The sequence below is a fragment of the Mangifera indica genome, chromosome 9, assembly GCF_011075055.1.
Source record: "Mangifera indica cultivar Alphonso chromosome 9, CATAS_Mindica_2.1, whole genome shotgun sequence".
In the NCBI taxonomy this organism is placed as follows: domain Eukaryota; kingdom Viridiplantae; phylum Streptophyta; class Magnoliopsida; order Sapindales; family Anacardiaceae; genus Mangifera; species Mangifera indica.
The window spans coordinates 4,719,420-4,729,722 of record NC_058145.1 but is presented as its reverse complement, the minus strand read 5'-3'; positions in this window follow the sequence as shown (position 1 = coordinate 4,729,722).

Genomic DNA, 10,303 nt, shown 5'->3' with positions numbered 1-10,303 from the left:
GATGATTTGTTTGATCAGCTTAAAGGTGGTTCAATGTTTTTTAAAATCAATTTGAGATCTGGGTATCATCAAGTCCAAGTTGTTAAAAGAGATATTTTGAAGATTGCTTTTAAGATAAGGTATGAACACTATTAGTTTGTAGTGATAACCTTTAGATTAACTAATGCACCCATCATCTTCATAGATTCAATAAATAGAGTGTTCTAGGACTGCTTTGATAAATTTATTATAGTATGTATCAATGATATCTTGATATACTTCAAGACTTGTGAGGAGTATAAGCAATATATGAGGTTTATATTATAATAACTTCTCTAAATATAAGTTTTAACTGAATTGACTAGCTTTTCTAGGACATGTGGTATTAGCTAATAAAATCTTAATAGATCCAAGTAAGATTGAAGTTGTGTTAGAGTTGTAGAGGTCTAAGAAAGCTAAATAGATGTGAAGTTCTATAAGGTTGGCAAGTTACCATAAATGTTTCATAAAGGGCTTTACTAAGTTAGCCCAATCATTGACTAAGTTAACCCTGACTAATGTTCCTTTCAAATTATCAAATACATGTGAGAGACGCTTCATAGAATTAAAGAAAAGATTGACTTTGACACCGTTTTTAGCATTGTTAATTGAGGGCAAGAAGCATGATTTGTATACGGATGTCTCACTAGGTTTTAAGAGTTGTGTTGATGTAAAAAGGGAAAGTGATTGCTGATGTTTCCTAATAGCTCAAGGATTATGAAATTTGATACCTTACCCATGGTCTAGAATTAGCCGTAGTCTTTGCATTGAAAATCTGACAATATTACTTGTATAAGGTTAAGTGCAACATTTACACATATCATAAGAGTCTAAAATACTTATTCACCCAGAAAGAATTAAATATAAGACAAAGAAAGTGGTTAGAACTGATAAAAGATTATGATTGTGACATCAATTACCACCCAAAAATGGTTAATGTACTAGTTAACACCTTTAGTAAAAATGTGATATTGTCTCAGATAGAGTTAGAAAGAAATCAGATAAAGTTGATTTATGAATTGTTGGTTGGATTGAGAATTCAGTGAACCTTATTATATGTGTAAGCGAAAATTAATACCAATCCAAGATCATAGGAAAACATACTCGGTTTACTAAATATGACAATTATGATGATTGGTGATTTGATGCACTCTTGGGAGTATCCACAACACACTTTACTGATTTGCTTCCTTATTTCTGTAAAATTTTTTCAGAGCATAGAATAGAATAGTACTATGTTTTCTGTGTTTTAGTGTAAGAAATCTAACTCCCAATAGAAGTTACGCCAATTCAAATAAAGAGGGAGAGTAGCAATTATCTTTAATAACTGTCAAGCACAAAATTGGAATTATCATATATTATAGGTTAATATTGTATTTACAGTCATAATGGACCGAGTTAACCCATCATAGGTGGACCGGATCCAATATCTCCTACTCACACATGATGGGTGATCTAAATTACAATACTCTTCCATAGAAATTTTACAAAACTGAGCAATTCATACAAACAAATATGTCTTGCGACCTTGCGAGCAACTTGCACTTAAGAGCTAATTTACTATACATCTGTTAGGAATAATATAGTCACTTCAACCGAAAATAAAATAAAGCGTTAGTCTCGCAGCACCCCAGACTTACTTAATAACACTAGTTCCCTTTAATCTCTCATTTATTATCCTGATGTCAAGAGTTTGTGCCTTTCTCACCCTACCACAAAGTATGCAAGCTCCAAAAATCAATATATGGCCTAAAACAGTCATTAAGACAATAGTACTTAAAATTTCATAAGGCGATATTGTCTTATAATTTTAAGATGTTAAAATAAGATCATTGTGTCTATGTGAAAAGGTCTGATGACAAATTTGCAATTTTATCTCTTTATGTAGATGATGTATTGATAGCTGGGAATGATTTGGAATATGTGATGATCATTAAAAATTGATTTTCTGCAAATTTTAACATAAAGGATATGGGTGAAATAGATTATATTTTAGGTATAAAAATAAAAAGGATCGTTCAAAGAGACTTTTGGCTTTGTCACAAGAGTGTTATATCCAAAAGATTCTAAAACGATTCAACATGGCAAACTACAAGCCCATAGATAATCCTGTGTCAAAAGGTGATTTGTTGAGCCAAGATTTATGTCCAAAGACTCAAAACGAAAGAAATGAAATGTTCCTAGCACCTATTCAAATGTCGTTGGAAGTCTCATGTACGCGATGATGTGTACTCGCCCTAATATATGCTTCGTTGTTGGATTGGTTAGTCGATATCAATTGAATCAAGGAAGGGAACACTAGAAGGTTGTCAAGAGGATATTGAGATATCTGAAAGGCATTGTGGATTATTGTTTATGCTACTAAGGAAAGGATTTACGTATCGCTAGTTATTCGGATGCCAACTGGGGTGGTGATTTAGACCAATGCAAATCAACTTCAGGTTATGCTTTCTCATATGATAGGTTGACCCAAATCGTAATACTTTTCCATAGAAATCTTACAGAACAGAGCAATTCATACTGGCAAATGTGTCGTGCGACCTTGCGAGCAACCTATACTTTAGAGCTAATTTACTATACATCTATTAGGAATAACATAGTCGTTTCAACCCAAAATAAAATAAAGCGTTAGTCTCGTAGTACCCTAAACTTACTCGATAACACTAACTCCCTTTAATACCTCATTTATTATCCTAATGTTGAGAGTTCGTGCCTCTCTCACCCTACCACAAAGTATGCAAGCTCCAAAAATCAATATATGGCCTAAAACAGTCACCAAGACAATAGTACTTAAAATTTCATAAGACGATATTGTCTTATAATTTTAAGATGTTAAAACAAGATCACTGTGTCTATGTGAAAAAGTTTGATGACAAATTTGTAATTTTATCTCTTTATGTAGATGATGTGTTGATAGTTGGGAATGATTTGGAATATGTGATGATCATTAAAAATTAGTTCTCTGCAAATTTTGACATGAAGGATATGGGTGAAGCAGATTATATTTTAGGTATAAAAATAAAAAAGGATCGTTGAAAGAGACTTTTGGTTTTATCACAAGAGCATTATTCCAAAAGATTCTAAAACGATTCAACATGGCAAACTGTAAGCCCATAGATAATCCTATGTCAAAAGGCGATTTGTTGAGCCAAAATTTATGTCCAAAGACTCAAAACGAAAGAAATGAAATGTCCCTAGTACCTTATTCAAATGTCATTGGAAGTCTCATGTACACGATGATATGTACTCGCCCTGATATATACTTTGTTGTTGGATTGGTTAGTCGATATCAATCGAATCAAGGAAGGGAACACTAGAAGGTTGTCAAGAGGATATTGAGATATCTAAAAGGCACTGTAGATTATTGTTTATGCGACCAAGGAAAGGATTTGCATATCGTCAGTTATTCGAATGTCGACTAGGGTGGTGATTTGGACCAACGCAAATTAACTTCAGGTTATGCTTTCTCACATGATAGGTTAACCCGAATCATAATACTCTTCCACAGAAATCTTACAGAACAGAGCAATTCATACTGACAAGTGTGTCGTATGACGTTGCGAGCAACCTACACTTTGGAGCTAATTTACTATGCATCTATTAGGAATAACATAGTCGCTTCAACGTAAAATAAAATAAAGCGTTAGTCTCGCAGCACCCCAGACTTACTCGATAACATTAGCTCCCTTTAATCCCTTATTTATTATTGTGTTATATTCTTATGTATCCATGATCAAGTCTAATCTCCTATATGAGTGATATGACCGGTCAGCCAATGGACACACGTAATATATAAGTCTTCCTCTTCTACTCGAAATTCTCAATTTAAACTTAACTATTTTTCTAGTCATGTTCCATAGACCGAATCATTCATGGCCATAGGTTCCAAGCTAAGATAGCAACACTAAGAATAAACATCAAATGACAGCAAATAGTTAAAAGGTACCATCATGAGGTAATCCTTATAAAGTCTCACATAGCGAAGGAACAGGGATTTATCCTTCCACTACTTTAAACGGTCGTCTTATTTTTGCACACATGGTATAAATCATGTGCTACAATGTGTATTTTTTCAAAATGTCATTATCAACATTATATAGATCTTAGTTCAGTCGCTACACTCAACGTCTAACCTGAGTTCTTAATCATCTTTCTAATCTTACATGTATCTTTATCAATTAAGAACTCACATATGATATTCACAAGTTATTTAGACATAGAAAATCCAAATCGGTCATTTTCAAATTCTTCAAGTCATGACCTTATCTTGATTAATCATCAAGGCGACATATTTAATAACTCATTTTTTGAGCAATTCTCATATTCTAAACGCGCTCTTTTAGTGGCACCAATCTTAAGAAACATGTCTCATCTTTGCACACTCTCCTCAGTGTCAAAGGCGATTACTCCTGTGAGAGAGCCAATCAAACTTGTGTGACATTATCATCTTGTTGAGTTTTCAAAATAATGTCTATATCTATAAACACCACGAATTCAAACATATAAAATAAATTCAAATTCTTTGATGTTCTAACGTTGTATTACAAGTATAATAAATACTCAACAAGTCATCTATCATATTCTACGCAAGCCAAGAGACTTAACATGTGCAAGATATACATCTCTTGAGATCGGTTTAGTTAGAGGATCAACGATCATATTACGCATAGAAATATATTGTACCATCACTTCTTTCTTCGAAATGATATCTATGACAAAATTATATCTGGTGTCGATATGTTTGGTTTTATTATGAAATTTGGGATCCTTTGTGAAAGCTATCGTAGCTTGATTATCACAATGCATAACTATAAGACCAACTGTTGTATCCAGTACACCTAAATTCTGAAAAAATCATTGCAACCAAACAGCTTCTGACACAGCAGTAGAACATACTATAAATTTTGCTTCCATTGTGGATAAGGCTATGCATGTTTGTTTCTTACTACTCCAAGATATGGTGCCATTTTGAAGTAAGAAAGCATAACCTAAAGTTTATTTGCGTTGGTCTAAATCACCACTCCAGTCGACATCCAAATAGCCAATAACACGCAAATCCTTTCCTTGGTAGCATAAACAATAATCTACATTATCTTTCATACATCTTAATATCCTTCTGACAGTCTTCCAGTGTTCTCTTCCTAGATTCGATTGATATCGACTAACTAATCCAACAACAAAGCATATATTGGGGTGAGTACACATCATTGCGTATATGAGACTTCTAACCGCATTTGAATAAGGTACTAGGGACATTTCATTTCTTTCGTTTTGAGTCTTTGGACACAAATCTTGGCTCAACAAATCGCCTTTTGACACAGGATTATCTACAGGCTTGCAGTTTGCCATGTTAAATCGTTCTAGAATATTTTGGATATAACATTCTTATGATAGAGCCAAAAGTCTCTTTAAACAATCCCTTTTGATTTTTATACCTAAAATAGAATCTGCTTCACCCATATCCTTCATGTCAAAATTTGTAAAGAATCAATTTTTAATGATTATCACATACTCTAAATCACTTCCAACTATCAGCACATCATCCACATAAAGAGATAAAATTGTAAATTTGTCATCAAACCTTTTCACATAAACACAGTGATCTTGTTCTAACATCTTAAAATTATAAAACAATATTGCCTTATGAAATTTTAAGTGTCATTGTCTTGACGACTGTTTTAGGCCATATATTGAATTTTAGAGTTTGCATACTTTGCGTTCTTAGCCTTTTACTATGAATCCTACAAGTTGATCCATATAGATTTCTTCATCAAGCTCTCTATTAAGAAAAGTTGTTTTGACATCCATCTAATGCAATTCTAGATTTAAGTGTGCTATTATAGCTAAAATGACACGAATTGAAGTAAACCTCATAACAGGCAAAAAAGTTTCTTTATAATTTATACCTTATTGTTGGGTATAGCCTTTTGCCACTAGGCAAGCTTTGTATCTATCTATTGAGTCATCCGCCTTTCATTTAATTTTAAGAATCCATTTATTCCCAATAGGTTTTTGACCCGGCGGTAAGTCCATAACTCAGTTAAGTTCCATGGATTTCATTTCTTCCTCTAATGCTTCTTGTTTCCTTATTGAGGGATGATAAAGCTTCTTTGATATTCCTCTAATGCTTCTTGTTTCCTTATTGAGGGATGATAAAGCTTCTTTGATATTTTTAAGCATATTGTCTTTAGAAAGAGCAATTATGAAAACTTCATTTTCAATTTTGAAATGTCTTTTAGGGATTCAAGAACATTTGCTTTTACGCAATTGAGGATCTTCGCTCCCACTATCCAAAATAGGTTGAAGCATAACCTCATTGCTGTCACTATCTGTAACAGGTAGAGACGTCATCTCTTGTGACATAACTAACGGTCGTTAAGATGAACTTTCTCCATATTTCTCTTTTGTTTCATACAGATAAAGACTTTTATCAATATCACCCTTTTTAGAAAATTCATCTTCTATGAATATCGCATCTCGAGATTTTATTTCAGTTATTCTTCCATTAGAGTCCTCTCCTATGAACACGTACCTTTTGGAGTGTTCAGAGTATCTTATAAAAATGCATTTCTTGCCTTTTAGACCCAATTTTCTGAATTTATGGAATATGTCATGGATATGTGCAGCAGGACCCCAAAAGAGCATCATATTTAATTCAGGTTTCCTACTTGTTCATAACTCATAAGGTGTGGAAGTTACTGACTTAGTGGGCATAAGTCACAGTCAATAAAACGTCTCCCCAATATGAAATTGGAAGATTTGTTTACGCCATCATAGACCTAACCATTTCTAATAGAGTTCGATTTCATCTTTCTGCTACACCATTTTGTCATAGAGTTCTAGGAATCGTTAATTGCCTCATAATTCCTTTTTCACTACATAATTCCTTAAATTCGGTAGATAAATATTCACGACCTTAATCAGTTCTCAAGGCTTTTATTCTTTTGTCTAACTGATTCTCAATCTCATTCATTTAATGTCTAAAGTAATCTATTGCTTTATGGGAGATCAAATAGACATAACCAAAACGTGAATAATCATCTATGAAAGTGATGAAATAGAATTCTCCTTTTCTATCTCTAACATTCACAGGGCCATAAATATCTGAGTACACAAGTCACAAAGGAACTTCAGCTCTAACAGTTTTGCCAAAAGGTTTTCTAGTAGTTTTTCTTGTTAGGCAATGCTCACAAATAGACAAATCTAATTTTGCAATAGGTCCTAATAAACCTTTACGAGCTAGTCTGTTCATTCTTTCTTGGCCAATATGCCCTAATCTAGCATGACATTTATTTTCATCCATATCTAGACTATTAAAAGTTACAAATAACAAAAAAATAACAGTATTATCATTAATACAATATAAGATGTCTAGTACCATAAAACCTTCATATTGAAATCCATATCCATAAAACACATCATCATATTAAAGTTTAACCAAGTTTACAGAGAAAATAAAGCAATATCCTAGTTTTAATAGAACTATTATAGAGACCAAATTTTGTCGAATTTCTGAAGCATATAAAACATCATGTAGGTACAAGGTTTGACCACCGCACAAAATCAATTTGTATGTGCCCATTCCTTTTACTTTAACTTTGGTATTATTACCTACATATATCTATCGTGTTTCCTTCAGTATTTGATAAAATTCTATGAAGGTGTCTCTGTCACAAGCTACATGGTTTATGTTTCCTGAGTCGACAATCCACATAGGATGAGATTCAGTTAAGAAAACGATACTAAAAACATAAATCTCACAATTTGAGACAAGATAAGGTAATACCTTTTTCGGCTCTGTGCATTCACGGATGAAATGACCCTTGTTACCACAGTTATAACAGGTCAGTTTTGACTTATCTCTTTTCCCAGAGCATTTGCCTCTTTTGTGCTTGAACTGTTTATTCTTGTTCACAGGTCTTTGGATGATCTTCTTCCCTTTTTCAAATTTTTCCCATTTTCGTTTATAACTAGAAAACTTCTTTCTATTGGACTCAGCAACATATGCATGAGCATTTGGTCTAGCAGCCTCCAAGTGCTCAACTTCCAATTCAAGATGGTAAGCAATGTCATCAAAAGTCCTAATGTTGTCATTATGGGTCATATTCACTTTCATGTGCTCCCAACTATCAGACAGAGATTGTATAACAACCTACACTTGTTGTTCATCAGTCAGTTCATGCCCAGCTTTCTTTAGCTCAGTTATCATGTTTGACATTTCCCTCATATGTTGTTTCATCAACTTATTGGGAACTTTCTTATATGTATCGAACTTGATGGTCAACTACCTTAGTTTGGAGATGGTCGTTCCTCTAAACTTTTTCTTTAATGCCACCTACATAGCATTTATAGTTTCAAATTGCTCATACTGATAAGCAATATCATCAGTCATTAAGCTAATGAGTATACCTCTAGTAGTCGAATCTTTCTTTTTCCAAGCATTATCGTCCATATCATGCTTATGTTGAGCATTGTTAGGATTCTGTCCCTCAGCCAGTTGAGGCTCTTCCATGACCTGATTAACAGCTTCCAAGGCATCATGTTCATCTAAGATATAGTACATTCTCATTCTCCATATTTTATAATTATCCCTATTCAATTTTTCTCCGTTATTTAAATCAGCAATTATGTTTTTCGAAGCTATTTTTATATATAACTATAAAGATATGCAACCAACACCAACAATAAGATACATACACATTTTATTATCACAATTATGGATTAAAATTTAAAATATTTCATATAAGACATAGAGTCGAAAGTTTACTATGCTCCCAATCATCATCTATGGCACAAATGTTTCACATTTTAATAATTAATCCAATCACGTCAATGTATATTCTAGACAAGAATAATTAAATTCTACCAGTCTTAGAATTCCTACAAATAATTATTATATATATTATATTATATCAACATGGAGTTCAACATATCCCTAATCAAAAGATGTTCAATACCACAACATATTAATAAATAAACAAATACGCATGAAAATAAATATGGACATAAAATTCAGACATTTCAATGACTAGACCCATTCTTGATTAGAACTAAACTCTGAACTATCCTTGATCCGAGGTTTATAATTGTTAAAGCATGACATCTTAACAATCAGTCGTTCTTCCACTCGATACTAATCCTAGGGACAATAAACCTCTTTTATTTTTTTAACAATCCTCAGAGTAACTTTTCCAAAATAAAGTTTCTACATTGTTTGCGATAGCCAACGTGCCTCACACTCCGTTAATTTGGGAAAATAGAAAGAGTTGTTGATTTTCTTATATTCATAACAATATTTCGCTCTTCTGCCTTTTGTAACTCATACAAACAATCCCAATAGTTCAATACCTTTTTATCATCCTGGATAATATTAGTGATTATATTAGTCCAATGATCAGGCAATGACATCAATAGTCCATAAATCCTTTCATTATGAGTTAGGTATATGCCCACATTTTTCAATTCTAATATTCTTCCAGTCATGGTCCAAATGTGAGTTAAGAAGTTATGCTTAGGATTTAGCTTATAGTTTAGATAATAGTCCTTAGTCAACATGTTCACCCTATATATGACCAACAAATGAACAATAATAAATTATACATGCATAACAATATAAACAACACATGTTCACATGTTTAGCAATGTATAATTTAAAACCATGATCAAAATAACACCTATAAGTGTTCAATTCATGTATAAATAGATCACACAGAATAGACTCTGAGTTAATATAAGTTGTTAAACATAAATGGAAGCATGCACATGCTTCCACTCACCAAAACACTCGCTCACTCGTTGTCACGCGTAGGAACTAGGTCATCACTCTTTGCCACGCGCCTTCATACGCTGAATCAATGTCTCACACATTGGTTAAACGTTGATAGTTGACTGGTCAATTGTTTAACCATTGACCAATCAACATTTGATTGGGTTACCCATGGGTCAGGACCCAGGTTGGGTCAACCCAATTGACTAAATGGGTTAACCTATTGACCAATGGGTTTTGACCAACCCGTTGATTAATTGGGTTGGGCAATCAGGTTTTCTTAACTCGATTATGACCCGCGATGTAGTATGAACCCTAATATTTTGATGGCAAAATTTTGCATCTTCTTGCCACCCAACGACGATGATATCATAGGGCTTTTGAAGCTCGTGACACGCAAATGCTTATCCATGAAATTTACGGTGATGAAGTCATCTGATTTCAGCGAATTAAATGCAAGAAAGTCATGGTTTTGGGTGAAAAATAGGCCACTAAATTTCGTCCAATTTCGGTGCAATT